The sequence below is a fragment of the Centrocercus urophasianus genome, unplaced genomic scaffold (assembly GCF_019232065.1).
Source record: "Centrocercus urophasianus isolate 14NV4802_14NV808 unplaced genomic scaffold, USGS_Curo_1.0 seq_19, whole genome shotgun sequence".
Classification (NCBI taxonomy): Eukaryota; Metazoa; Chordata; class Aves; order Galliformes; family Phasianidae; genus Centrocercus; species Centrocercus urophasianus.
In genome coordinates, this window is record NW_024884744.1 from 9,646,413 (window position 1) to 9,661,103 (window position 14,691).

General features: G+C 44.1%; 1 long non-coding RNA gene across 1 annotated transcript; it reads left to right on the plus strand.

Annotated features, from left to right (window-relative positions):
• Positions 1–1,690: 1,690 nt before the first annotated feature.
• LOC122161122 lies at positions 1,691–9,883 on the plus strand. The gene is made up of 3 exons (XR_006169103.1): positions 1,691–1,765; positions 9,489–9,639; positions 9,755–9,883. It is a non-coding gene; the product is annotated as an uncharacterized LOC122161122 (long non-coding RNA).
• Positions 9,884–14,691: the final 4,808 nt, after the last annotated feature.

Below are 14,691 nucleotides of genomic sequence, written 5' to 3' on the forward strand. Positions count from 1 at the left end.
TTTGGGGGGGAAAAAATAGCATTAAACGCCACTAATCTCTGGCATGTCATGAACGTGGGCTTCCGTTCTGTCTTCAAGACTGCTGTTCCGAAACAGCACCTCAGGAGAGCCGTACTTCTCAGCAGAGATGTTTGTAAGCAGTCATCAATGGCTGTCCATGAGCTATTGCACCCAAAGGACAAAGGGAGAGGGGCAGTAATTATCCCTGAATTTAACAGTTATGAACATGTGATGTATAGAGGAATGAAGCTAAACCCTTGGGATTGCTACTATGCAATTAATGGCTCTCTGTTGCCTTGACATAGCCTGCGCTGTGCTGGAAGCAGCAGCATTCCAATAGGCAGGTTCCCAGTGCCGAGGTTTGGATCTTACCACTTCAGGTTTGCTGCATGCCCCCCAAAACAGATCTCAGCCAGATAACACACTGCCTGTGTGAGTCAAATAACATGAATGTAAACCCAAGTATTATGATTATGTGAGAAAGTCATTACTTACTGGCTTTGAATCAAATCTTGCAAAGTGGATCAGAGAGGTACTTTTGGGGGCTACAGGTATTGACAATAACTTCCAAAACTGAATGTTTTTTTCTAGTGGAAAAAATATCTGGCTTTATTAATTGCAGCCTTTTCTTTCAAATCCTTTCTCTCTACCTTTCTCTGTGGAAAGCAGCTTTATCTCTGCTGAGCAAAGACGATCAATACAATCAAATCAGAGCTGTTCAGGAGGAGTGTTAGGGAGGCTGAAACAGTTGAAAATGTTCCTTGTTCTGCATTTTACACTGACACGAAAAAACACTCACATTGAAGCTTTGTGGGCTTTTCAGGCCAACTACAGCTGGTCTTTGTCTTAAAATGAATGTGTACGAAAGCTTCTGAAGCTTCTTGAAGAGCATTATGTGAGGTCTGGAGCCTTCACACAGCTCTCACACTGTCCCATAACTGATGTGACTCTACCAGTTGCTCCAAATTCCCCCTCCAGCTCTGTCTTTTGCTCCATCTCTGGATGCTAATTCTCCTTACAGAATCAGGCTGATTCCCTTTCTGGTAGTTTTAGAAAAGCTGTTAAGGAACGTGTGCTACAAGGAACCCAATTAAATGTATTACAATGTTCTGTAAACAAAAGGGAGATGATTGTAATAACTCATCAAGCTCCCTGTGCTTCTACTTTGGGGTCTGTTGAAACAGCCAAGATCGTTGAGACCGCTTTGATGGCTGCAGATATTTTGTTTTGAGTGACCAAGATGCTGCTTGTTCAGAGCTGGTGTCTCGCCTTGTGATGAACCCTATGATGAACTTTAAGTGAGGATACCATGGCTGTCTTTTCACCATCTGCACAAGATACACTGGAACACAGATGTTTTTAGCCAAATAGAGGGTAGGAGATGAGTTATCTGAATCATTTTGACTTGGATACTACAAACTGCAGGATGTGAAGCAAACTAATGTTAATGGGTCTCTATGAGGGCACCATCTGCACATTTGATGATCTGGAATTGAAGCAGGACTGGTTATATTTTAGCTGTGATCTTTTATTATCAGACTTATTTTACTGTTCTTTTGCAGCGTTCCCTCATGTGGCCAGGAGCGTTCGACCAAACCGTAGTAGGTCCATGTCATGAGGAGTTCAGAGGAAACATCACAGAGCTCTTTGCTGTTGAGTGGGAGGTCATGAGGAGTTTGGAGTCTGGCCGTGGTGCAGATATGTACAATGGGTTGGTGGAAAGAAGACAAGCCTGTGAGAGATGCCACGTGGTGATGCATTTGAGGTATGCGAACATAAAACGAGCATCCAGGCAGCTATCTTATGTTGGTCTTTGTGCTAGCATTGCTTCACAAGGCACTGGTGTTTGGTCTGGCTCAACTGGAGGCAAGCATACGCTTAGACTGCAGACCTACTGCCAATGATATTCTTTCTGAAGTGATTGTTAGGTAAGTCAATCATGTCACTCCTCTTAGAATGGGAACTATTAATTACATGAATTAGAGAGACAGAGCAAAAATGATCAAAGCAGGTGGTGATATGGGATACCAAGAATACACAGTGTGGTTTAATGCTCATGATGCCTGTTCACTGCGAATGCCTTTGAAGATGGGTGATACGTAATGTTTCTAATTGATTATATTAGCAAGGGTGTTATCTGGAGGGCATTTGATGCAGATTCAGGAAATCTGGCTCTGTTTCTTGGTATTTCATTGGCCATCTGAGCAAGTTAATTCCTTTTTCTGTGCCTTAGTTGTTCCACCATTAAAAGGCAGATAATTGCCCATAAAATGGAAATAATTATACTGTCCTGTTTGAAAAGGGTATGGAGACCAACTGATTACAAGTTCTGGATGCATTTTTGAAGCTATTACTATTTGCTTTGTTTAGATAAGTTAATAATAACAGACACGTCAGCGTCAGTGGATGTGCGACTTGCTTTGAGCTGGCAAGAAGAGATGGGAACTTGAATCATTATTGATTTTCACTTTAAAGGTCTCTGCTAGCAATTTATTTAAAGGAAACAATAAAGGTTGATGCCAGAACTCTTCTTTTTGCTGGAACTGTGTTCTTCTCTGCAGTATCTATTTCTAGTTAAGAAAACCCTAGCAGTTGGCAAATGACAACTCTTCTGTCTAATAGGTGCCACATCACTCATGTCTGGGATTGTAAATGTTCTCTACTTAAAGATTATTGCAGGTGGCACCCTGGATTTAGCAGAGACAAGAATAACATCTCTTGCTGTTCCTGACACTTCTGAGGTCTCCCAAAGCCATTTGGAAAGTGCAGAAGTAGACAGTGGCAGGATCATGTTTAGATGCTTTTGAAAGCCATTTTGTGCTAAACAGTTGTATATCAGCATGAGACATCATTCACAAAATGTCATGTATTGAGAGAAGGCCCTCTTTCCAAGTCTTAAGTACTGCTCCCCTTGAAAAGTTTGGCATATTTCTACTTGTCATCCTAAAGAGAAGCAGAAAAGAAGTTATTGCCTGATGTTGGGTTAGTGAAGGTTGATGTAGGCAGGTGACCATTCTAACCAGAAAGAGAATGGATAACTGCTGGAGGAGCCAGCACAGATGATAAAGAGCTGGCATTCATATGTTCTCACTCTCATGCTATTGCTATTCAACATGTGTGAAAAGGCTTTTGAAAGGAGAAGAAAGCTTAGGTTAGAATCACACTGCAAAGCATCAGTTTCCATGGCAGTGTTGTGGCAGTGAATGCCTCTCACTTATCACTAAAGTTGGATCTGAACTCAGAAAGAAGTCGTTTTGCACCTTGTTGCAGTTCAGGCGAAGTCCATAACCAAAAATCACTTTCTGCTTTTATAGGAAGTGATACATTGTAAGAGAAGCATCAGTCGATCTTCGTGGTGTGGGTGATAGCAGAGTAAAGACTGAGTAAATGACTTTCTCACTCATGAAGACCAGTCTTGCTAGAAACAGTATAAAAATCTCCCAACCCAGCAGACAGCCAGTACTATGTGGTCAGAAAGCTTTCATCCCCAGTGTCACGGAAAAGCTTTCTTGGTGCTAAATCTCAAATTGAAAGTGCCAAGATTCTTTTTTGCATTTTTTTGCCACAGTAGGCCAAAGCTGATGCTGGATGCTGTTCAAATGCACTCCAAGCCTCAGTCAGTTCCTTCTCCAAAAAGCTTACATTTGGAACAGACCAAACAAAGAGGAGATGAAGCTTTTTTTCTTAAACCATTTTTAGGCTGGTGTTGGCACACATAGGTACCTGCACTCAGAAACATTGCTATTATCCAGTTGTGGACGGCATAGGAAATATACCTGGAGTCAGCAACAACTGTTTGGATCACTCGATGCTCTATCAATGGGCTTCTTGCACTTTCTTTGAGAATACAGTTTCCTCAACACAGACATCCCATCAAATGTCCACTGTGAGGCAGCTGCCCAGGATCAGTACCATTGTACTGGATAGGCTCTGTGATGTGGAGATTTTCTAACTGAAGAGGGAATCCACGTATGCAGAATTCCCTGAACACAAAGACCAGACTGCAGTTTTCTTGCTTGTAATTTCATCCCCACTATTGATATTTTGCTTCCTGCTTCTTCTTCTCCTTTGTGTGTGTATGTTAATTTTCTTAGGGATGGAGTTAATTGGGCAGCCAACTCCGCAATATCACAGTGGTGCTTGGTCTGGCAAGTGGCATCCCTGGGGCTATGATCCATACACTGAAGCCTGTAGCATAATGGTAACTACAGTGAAATTACCTTGTAATGGCTGAGTGCATACTGCCATGGCAGTGTAATTACACAGCAAATACTGCGGGCTGTTTTGCCTAATGACTGGCTAAGTGCCAACTGGAAGTGACAGTAAGTGCAGTTCCCTTATAGTTGGGGATGGTGCTGTGATCCTCTGATGCTGTCAGGCACATCTACATCATCTTCTGGACCACTGGAGGTAACACCTCCTTTTAGTGACAGTATTTGAGATAGCACTTGTCTGTCTTGGCTATCATGCGTATTTATTTTTTTAAATAGCCCATCTAGCAAAGAAGGACAAATGCAATGTGACCTGCTCTTCTTTTTGCGAGGGCTAGCTGAGCTGCTGAGGATGTCAGGCTGGCTGATGTGACAATTTTCACATCCTTTGGACAGCCTGTCCTCCAAGTCCTGTGCTTTGTTGTGCGTGGTGAAGGTGTGTCAAGTGGCTTTCAAGCTAGTTCAGTTACAGCAGGAATTTATGTAAGGTCTGAGAACATTTAGTGGGTATTCATTATAAAGAGTAGCTGGTGTTTGTCATGTCATTGCTTTAATTTTTGCCTGTAGATGGAAGATTTTTAAGCTGCTTACTTAGTGGCAACCAAACAGAAAGAGTGCTTATGCAGCCTTCACTGGGACACGATAGCATTCAAGATTTCTATGACGACAAATACTTGTGAATCAGGCTACCAAAAAATACCTGCTTGCAGCCCACAGCATTTTCCCTTCTTTTCCAGACATCAAAACTTGAAGTAATCATTTCTTCTTCAGAGCATGAATCCTATGATCAACGGAATGAGTGTCTGAGAGCGGCTTCACCAAAAGATGACACCCAAACAACTCACAATAAAATCAAGACTAATTTGACACCACAAATTCTAAGAGGCTTTGGAAAATAACTTCCAGAACTACAGCTAATTATTTACAAATCCCTGGGAGTGTTTGTCTGAGAGGGCCCCAAGTGCTTCCCGCATCTGGCATGCAGCATAGCATTCAGGTGCCATAATTTCAGTTGTTACTGTTCAGGAGCAAAAGGCTCACCAAAAAGCCCAGGAAATGATTTAAAAGTTGACTGTAGTTTACATTTGAAAATATTAAGGCTATTAGTAAGGTTCCTATGTCACATAGATGATGTTGTGGCTGATTAAAGTCTGTCTGGTTGTTGGAGGTCTTTGCAATATAAGTCAGCTTAGTTAATGTATTTAGATCTGTGTTATCAGTTACCCTAAATCAGCTGGAAAAGCTGCTGGCTTTTATTTCTGAAATGGAATGGAATATTCTCAATCTCAACACAACAGGCATGAAGAATCATTCTGTCAATTCTCTTCCTGCCAGCTGATGCCAGGGTCAGAGAAGTAGGTCACACCTTCCTGGTTTAGAGATGGAGCAATACTCATTTTAGACCAATTTGCTCTGAGCCCAGAGCTCATCTGCTGGGTTGAACCAGGGCATTGTTGCTTTCTCTAGTGCATTGTTCTGCTCTCCCTCTAATTAGCTCCAAATGTTTCTTATGCCTGGAACACAGTGGTAGTGATGAATAATGGCCTCTCTTCTCTTAACCCTTTGACCCCTAATTTGCCTGTGCACTCCCACCTAGATGCTTTCCCTTTCCAACATGCAGCAGGGCTGTGTTAGTCTGACAGCTGCCTGTATCAGACTTGCTGACCCATAACCTCCTCTCTCCCATTCTGTGAATTGAGAAGTGCAGGAGCATGGTCTCAGCTCCAGCAGCTACTTTTAGGATTGTGATGACTGCTTTGTGTGAGCATACGTAAAGATGCACTGCTGTTCGTCCTGGGAAAGGTGGAAAGCCACTGCTATTGAAGCCCTTCTGCTTTGGAGATGACCTGCCTAGAGAAGCAATGCAGCTTGTTGATTTGTAGATGTGCTGATTTGCAGAACTGCAAAGAAGAAGAAAAGCGTTGCAGGCTGATGGCAGGAGATGAGTTTTAACTGCTAAACAGGAGTCCCCCTCTAATGTGGTTTCTTATGAGGGTGGGGTGAAGATAATGGGGAGGTCACGTATGTAAGCAAACGTGCGAGTTCAAGCTGCAGAAATGCAGGAGTGACACTCAGCAGGGCCTTCCATGGGGCCGGAGTTAGAGGGAGGAAGGAGAGCAGACTTATTGCAGATGAGTCATGGGGGGGAATGCTTGGAGAACGTTATACTAGGGCCTGCAGAAGAATACGGCGTCAAAACACATTGTGACACCTTCCTTCTCACAGCAAACCTTGCTTTAATTTGTGGCTTTGTTTTTTGTTTTTTTGTTTTTTTTTTTTGTTTTTTTTTTTTTCCCCCATGTTTGTTTCCCTGAATCAGAAAACTGAGCCATTCGCCCAGTGTGCTGAGCTCTCCTCATTGCAGCAGGCAGGCAGCTTTGGGAGACCTGACAGATGTCACCTGGGCCAGCACTCCCACTTCTGTACACGTGGCCATCACCCCCAGCACGGTGCAGCACGGTGCAGCATGCTGTGTCTGCGCTGCTTTGCAGTGAGCTCCACGGAGCTCTCTGTCACTGACAGCACCTTTCAGCCTTGATAAAACACTTGGAAACATCTGCAAACCCTTCGGCAGCAGAGGAAGGGCGAGCCCCAAGTGCTGCGTGTTCTGCATGCTCTTTACCTGCCTTCTTTCTGCACCACCCCTATGCTGCTCCCGCAGTGAAGTGCCTCTGAGTTACTGCAAAGGCCAGCGTGCTGTCATCACATGCTGACTGTTTTATAACTCTCCGGTCTCGTAAAGCACTGACATTTGGTTAGGTTGGAAACGGTTTACAGCTGAAACAGCGCTGCTTTGTGCCTCTGGTGGGAAAGGCTGAGCTTTTGTTTATGTTGGTGTTGTCTGTCCTACAGCACACAAGGGTTGGGCTGAGGCTGGGGGTGTTTCTGTGGTGTGATGCTTTTGGATGTTTGAGTCACAGGTCTGTCTCTGTCTATGCAACTCCCAAGGAGCTGTAGCCACTATAAATTCATTTTCCTTCAAGAAAGATCTCCCTCTGGCCCAGGTCTGGGGGCGAAGAGGGTAGACACTACAGACATTATTTTCTTTGTTATGTGACTTCACTTGTGACTGATGTCTTTGGAAGATCAAGACTTTGTAATTGACACAGACCTCTTTTTCATCACACTAACCTACCAGTTCCTGCCCCAGCCTCTTCCTATCTTGTGCCATAGCCCAAGAACTGGTACCTCAGCTGGAGCACAGCACGATCCAGCTGTTGGCCATGGACAGTTTGGCTTGGAGAGTGGTTTCTGTAGGCTCATGGTCTTTCTTTCAACAGATGGGTAATGACTGGGCAGCAAGAGCTGTACCAATAGGTAGAGGCCATCGCTGTTCCTTGTGTGGTGAAGTCCTTAGAGCTGCAGTCACTTCTGCACTGACATAGCTTGTGAAAGGAGTTTGCAAAGTTGGAAGTCAGCCTTCATCACTGAAAGACAATTACCTGCAAGGAGGACCTTGATATTTGTAGACTGTAATTAAAAGAAAAGACCATTTTGCTAATCTAGTCTCACCCTCTGCTTCGTTCAGACGAGACCTGAACCCATAATGTCTGCATCAAGGCTAATAATTCATTGCTAAGCTGCAGCACATATTTTAGAAAGACAGCAAATTTTGTTTTAAGTGCTGTAGGGGTGGAAAATAAAACTCTCTCCTACATCATTTGTTCAAGTGATTAACTACTGGCATTAGTGCAAGTTTTAATTTTTAAATGCTCACATTACTTCCAATTTGATTGTATCCAGCTCTTGCTTTGAGCTTCTGGATCTAGTTATATTTTTGTTTGTTAGGTTTTTGGAGACTTTTAGCATCTCTCAGTCCCCCACTGAGACTTGTTAATAGATCTAGATCAAATCCCCTCCGAATCTTTCCTTCAGTAAAATAAGTGGATCAGGCTGCTGAAGTGTCTCCTCATTTCTTGTTCTTGCATCATCTGGAATCTAATGATGTGTTATGTTGGATCAGTCATCTGTTCAGAACAGCATCTGACCACCTTCTATTTGATGGTGCTTCAACACATGCCATTAAAAGTACTTCTTTTACTTGTGGCTGTTCTCCAGTCCAAAACCAGCAGTGAATATTTTCCACTGACTAACCCAGATGGACCAAAACCCAAAGCCAATGGTGGGAGCTACCTGCCTGCTTCAACAGGGAATGGGGCTGTGCAGGAGGGGATCCGGGCAGCTCCTGGGAGAGCTGCAGAGCTCTCTGGGACCGGAGCTCCCAGCAGCCAGGGCTGCTGCCCCACTGAACACAACTGGACTGCGTTTACTACGCCTTTAGAACCCCTCTCTCTCCTCAACTCGAGTTTTTGGTCGCTTGTTTGCTATTGCCCTCTAGTGGCAATAGGACCGACGTTGGCTTGGCTTCCTAAAGTGTTGTTTTCTGCAGATGTTCTACTGCTTGTTACCCTCGGGCAATCGGCTTGTTGACACGATGGATTTCAGTAATATTACTTACCCAGAGTTTAGCATTCAGCTTTATTAATTTGAGCTTTATGCTATACAGGAAAGAAAACTTGCTCTCAACTGTAGATAAATAATGACTGCCGTGTCTCAGAATAGAATAGATTTTCATTTCTTGCTCATCAAAATGTTTGACAACAGAAGCTGAAGAAAATGTTGTCGTTTCTTAAAATAACTTGGAGTCCTGCAGAGTCTGAACTCTGCACTGAACTTTGTGTGTGCAGTCAGCACTGACCAGCCTGATGCATGGCTGGCTCTGTGTTGTACTGGAAGTGTTGCCTTTTTACTGTTTGCATTTCAGTCTAAGGGGGAGGATTGTTTTTATTGTAAGGAGTGGATGATTTAAAGCACGCTACCTTCCCGTGAATCTTGATGTTGTGAGACAAACCAAATCACATATGGGATGGTGCTGGCTAACCAGAGTCTGTCTTTTAATAGAGATTCTAAGAAGATAGTTTATTAACGAGACCTAGATTTCTTTCCCTAGTTGTAATGTAGAGAGATCTTAATAAGCAATAAAATGCTCTGTCTGCAATCACTTCTTAGAGGCTAAAGAGGAAAATAATGCTGTGACTGCTGTGATTGCTCTCCCTACACTGCCATCCGGTGGATGCAAAATTCATTTTTTGGAAATGGAAAGGGAAGTTCCCCTACTGATATCGCAGCTTCCAAGCCTGAGCTGACTCTCGCTTGTGACATGGTTTCCAGGCTAAAAAGGAAAATATTGTTTATTAGCTAATTTTTGTTGATTTATATTAAAGAAAAGCTTTCTAATTTCTCATCTAAAATAAAATGTTTTTTATCTTTGTATAGGAAGTGGACCCATCTAGATCTTGACAAAGGGTTCTGAAAACCTCCTTGACTCTTCACTTTCAACATCTGGCATGAACAGTCCAAACCACTCAGTGCTTCTACTGCAGATACTTTTGGCAAATGAAGGCTGAGTTCCTGTTTTGATTTTCAGGTAAACAGAGTAGGGGATAGAACCACCGGTGTCTTGTGTCAGATGCTATGCTGCATTTTTGGTGAGAGACAGGAAGGTATGGGGCTGGGAGTTAACATTCTTCTTTTCTTTTTAGGACTGACTAAATGACAAGAAGGAGCAAGTTGTACTGATCATGGCCTCCTACCTACTGGTCTGCAAATGGGGCTACACCATGCTGAGCTGCTTCTGAGCACAGCAATTCTACTGATGCTGACCACCATTGACTGTGTTAGCTGCTTCATTATCCCAGGAATGTATCTGGAGAAGTGAGTACCAGGATGGAACTGTGGCAGTAAGAGGGGAACTCCCTTGGCTGAGTGTACAGCTCTTTGGCCTCTGTCATTGACTGCAGCTTCCTCCAATTTGACTGGGTTGATGGTTGGCCTAGATGGTCTTAGTGGTCTCTTCCACTCTTAGTGATTCTATGATTCTAATTTTGAGATACCTCTAGGGCAGAGCACTGTGGAAATCCCTGCCATGGTCATTTGAACACTGCATGCGTTAATCCAACAACAGGATTTGTACAACAGGATTTCCTGTGCCTCTCTCCAACAGGTGGTGGGAATGGAGTAGCAACGTGGTCACTGACGGCCAAGAAGCAGGGCTAGAGGTTTGGTTAGGTGGGGTCAGTGCTACTTGTTTGTACTGTATATCTCATAAATTCCAACACTTAGGAGAGTGCAGCAACATCTGGAGGATAGTGAACTGCTACAGTGAGGAAAACTGTATGATCTAAAACAGCGTGGCCAGTCTTAGGAAGCTGAGCTGGAAGAATCATTTGGGCATTTCTTCTGCAGGTGGGCCAGGGAACCACCAGGAGGTGGCACCTATCCCCCAGAGACACTGCAGCCCACGCTGGGCATGGTGCCTGTCCTTATCTGTGAGCCTTGTGCTTTCTCTAGGATTGTGTCAAGTCTTTGCAGAGGGGTATTTGGGGCCAGCCAGGTCTTGGTCTGCAGGCTGGAGGTAAGAAGTCCTGCCACTGCACAGCGCTGCCAGAGTGTTCCCGTTCTGAGTCATTCCTTTGCCTGTTTATTTTTTGTATTTATTTATTTACCAGCGAGGTGTCAGCCCAGAGCAGGCTGGCTGTGCCGAACTCCTCTGGTGGCCCAGTGGCTGCTGCCAGCTCTCTCCAAGTCCTGCTGTGTTGGGAGTGCTTCTACCTTGAGCTCAGAGAGAGGTTGGGCTCCTGTGAGAGCAATGCCACCACAGTCTTCCACCAGAAGCGTGCTCGGCTCCAGGTAATGAGTGTGGTACCACAGGGTAAACTTCTTCCACCGTCCCCACAGAACCCCTGGCTCCCAGCTCTCTCTCTGAGCCAACTGTGGGGGGTGGAGTGAGGTTAAGAGGCATATCCTTTGCTGTAATTATATCCTGTTGCTAGAGATATTGTGTTCTGTATAAAGAAATCATCATAATACAGCCTCCCGGAGAAGGTAATTACTGTGCATCTTATGAATGGCTGCATATGAATGTCTGCTCAAGCTGCTGTCAGCAGCAAGTTTCAACACATCTTACATACCAGGCATTTCACAGCCTTAGTTTTATTTGTTTTCATCACCCCTTGCCTTATGCTTTATATTTCATTAATGGAGCTGGTTTTTTTTGTTTGGGTTGTTTATTTGTTTATTATTTAAAAAAGAAAGAAAGAAGAAGGCCAAAGTTCATGTCTTTGATGGAGCTTTGGGTGGTGGTGGCAGCAGCTTTTATTTGCTGCATTTCCATTGCTCTGTGGTAGCTTGAGAGGAGCTCTGGAAGATGCTGTTTCCCAGCATTTCCCATGTGGCAACATACGAGTGGGTCCTGGTTTCCTGAGCCCCCATAAAATGGACTGTACCACTGTGGACAAAAGTTGGTGTCACTCTATCACATAACCACACAGATTTAACACCATGAGGTCATCTATTTTCTTGTTCTAATCTGCCAGTTTCTCCCTTGTATTGAAAAAGAATTGGCACCTATTCACAAACAGGGATGTCAGGCCTTTCAGGTGTTTCTGAAGCTCCTCTAAAGCTCCCTCTGCCCTCCCAGTCTGCCTGCCACTGGCGCTAGTGACACCCCAGCTTGGTTATGCAATCGATATGGATACAGTTTTACAACTTGGTAAAGCTGTTTGTGAAAATGGGCAGATGAATGAGCCATATCCATTAACTTCCGCAGGAATGTTTGAGTTAGATGAGGAAAGACCAATGGAGAGCTTGTTTGTCATGATAGGAGTGACCAGGTTACTGTTCCTTTTCCTGAGGTCACTAATATTTGCCCTTCCCAGCTGTATAGAAGGTAATCTGTCTTCATGTTGTGCATATGGAATCACAGAGTGTAATCGCAGCACCCTGCGTGGCTGTGAAAACATCACGTTCATCTCCTGGCCAGCTCAGGAAAAGATTTGAAACTGCTGCTTGGATTGTTTCCTTGGGCTGGGGCTTCCTCTTGCAATGCTGAAGATGAATTGTTTCAGTACTCTCTGTGATTTGTTGTGCTTGTGGACAGGCTTCTGTGTGCGCTGAGCATTGTGTCCGGAGGTGGCTCCTTTCCGGTGCCATGCAGAGCATCCCATCTTTCTCTCTCCATGATTCCTGATGAAGCCTGAAAGGCAGCCCAGCTCCTGCAGGATGGAAGGTGCTGTAATAAATGTGAGCTCATAAGGCTGTTGTTAAAAATAACCGTAGCTAAATTAAAAAGAAGAAAATCATCTTATTCAGCCCTACCCCAGGGGGGAAATGGACATGAGGAATTGGGCAATCCTTCTGTAAGTTCTCTTTCTTTAGACTATATTTATCCACATTGAGAGCCAGATTCTCAGCTGGTGTCAATTGTTGTTGACTTCAGTGGAGTGAAGCTGGTTTACACAAGTTGAGGCTGCTAAATGCCAGCATCTGGATGAAGCAGAGAGACAGCTGCAATTACTTTTGCAGAAACCTCCAGTCTGAGGCTGGTTCAAAAGCTCCAAGCCCTCCTGAGTGCTTGAGCCATTAGGGCTCTGATTCAGCAGATTTTTTTAGGATGTGATGAGCTATGGAAGGACCTTTACTCAGGTTGAAATTGGCTCTAATCTCAGCTGGGCTCTGCAAGTCTTGTGTCTGTCATTCTGTTATAATCACTGCTTTAGCTGGGCTCATCTGAAAAACTCTGCAAAACCCTTTTACTTGCTGCTTCACCAGCATCATCTCCTGTCTAGACACTCTAATTATGAGAAGCAGGGAGCGTACAGCGTGATGTGTAGATAACCCTGGATAACTCCAAGGCAACCGTGTGCTGCTTCCATCCCTTCCCTGACTGCCCTCCGAACCAGTTTTACCAATTCGTTGGCTGCTCCAGCATGACAATTAGCAAAGTGGGGTTGTGCAGTGCCACCTGGGCAATATTCATTTGAACTTTGCTTTCAGAAGCAAGTGCTTCAAGCCACAGAAATTGATAGGCAAACTTCCTCAGATTGCAATGGGATCTAGATTTAGCTTTCTCTACTTAATGTTTTTCTGTATGCCTAGAAACTCTTTGGATTAAGAAAACAAGCAATCTCTTTCCCCAGCCCTACCCTCCCACACCTCATCAGTGGAAAGCATTAAATCTATAAGCTTCTTTGGGTATTTTTGGTTTTTTTTGTACTTACTGTATCCACTCTAATTCTTTTCTTATCCATAGGCTTGGTTTTGATTTACGCCAGTGTAGGTGATATCAAAACTCAAGCTCTGTGCATTTCAGCTACATCCTTTATGTAAAGCTACTGATTTAATGGGAGACTGTCAAATAATCGATACATATAAAACATTGCAATGAGTTTGCTTAATTTAGTTGCTCTCTGCAGTATGCCACCTCCAGGAGCATGTAATGAGAGGGGAAAGAAATTATTATTTTTTCTGTTGCCCTTTTTTAATGTGTCATCTTCCCCAATTCCTTCGCTGTAACTGGTATCAGGGAGAATTGTCAGTGATGTTTAGCAAGGCCCCTGGGATTCAGCCTGTTTCCCAGGTGTTCTCTAACCCTGGGGTGCCACGCAGGTTTGCATGGATCTCTGCAGGAGCTGGGGCATGTGAGAATAATCTCTCCTCTGCATTTTGATTCCAGATCAATGCACTTTGAAGTGATTATAGGAAGATTTTTTTCTTTTCTTTTTTTACCCCATAGCAGCGTTTGAAAAGCACCGTACTGATCTGTGGGGGGAGTGCCACTGAGCAGCCCTGGTTCTGCTCCATAGGAGGCATCTTTTGTTCTCCTGCTCACAGTGACATGGGTGAGCTAACCCTCTGGGACACGCTTTTAGGTTGCAGCTTTTTATAGTCCAGATCGAAAAGCCTCTTTTTATAGGTCCTGGTAATTGAAACATGCCATGAGCATGGAGGATTTGAAAGAAGCTGCTGCCAGAGCCAGCTAATGAATGACCTGTGTGAGTCCCACCGCTGTCAGGAGCTGCACAGAGCTTCTGCTTTAGGAAAATTGCGCAGATATAACTAAAGTCTGTTTCTCAACTGGTGGAAAAATCAACTTGAATACTCTTCCTTCAGTGTTGGGTTTTCACCTGTATGCATTTAGGACATATGGAAGTATATGCTTATAAAGAGCTGAATTTGGTGGCTGACATGTTGAAAGAGCAGCTCTGAAATGCTGAGCCCCTGAAACCCAACTCCAGGTGGTTTGAGAGCTGCTGAGATTTCTGGAGCAGCACAGTCTGAGCAGGGCTGTCCTCAGCCTGTATCCTGCCAAACCTAATATTCCAGCTAGAGCTATGGCTTGAAAACTCTTCTCGGAGGAGACGGTCCCCAACTCTGGAATCATCAGAAGCAAAGCTAGGCCTGCTCCCAGTCTCATGTGGAAATGGGAGCTTCATCTTTCCCTTTCCTTGGCTTCTTTATCTTCAACCAGGTGGTCTCCATTGGCTGAAGATTAGATCTTGGTTGAGTTGCTGGACATCTGCTTATATCCTACAATTCCGAGCTTCAGAAAGCCAGGTAAAAGAGCAAGTCCAGATGAAAAATGCGTGTTTTTTTTTTTGTTTTGATAGATCATCACATCATACTGCTACAAACCAGTGTG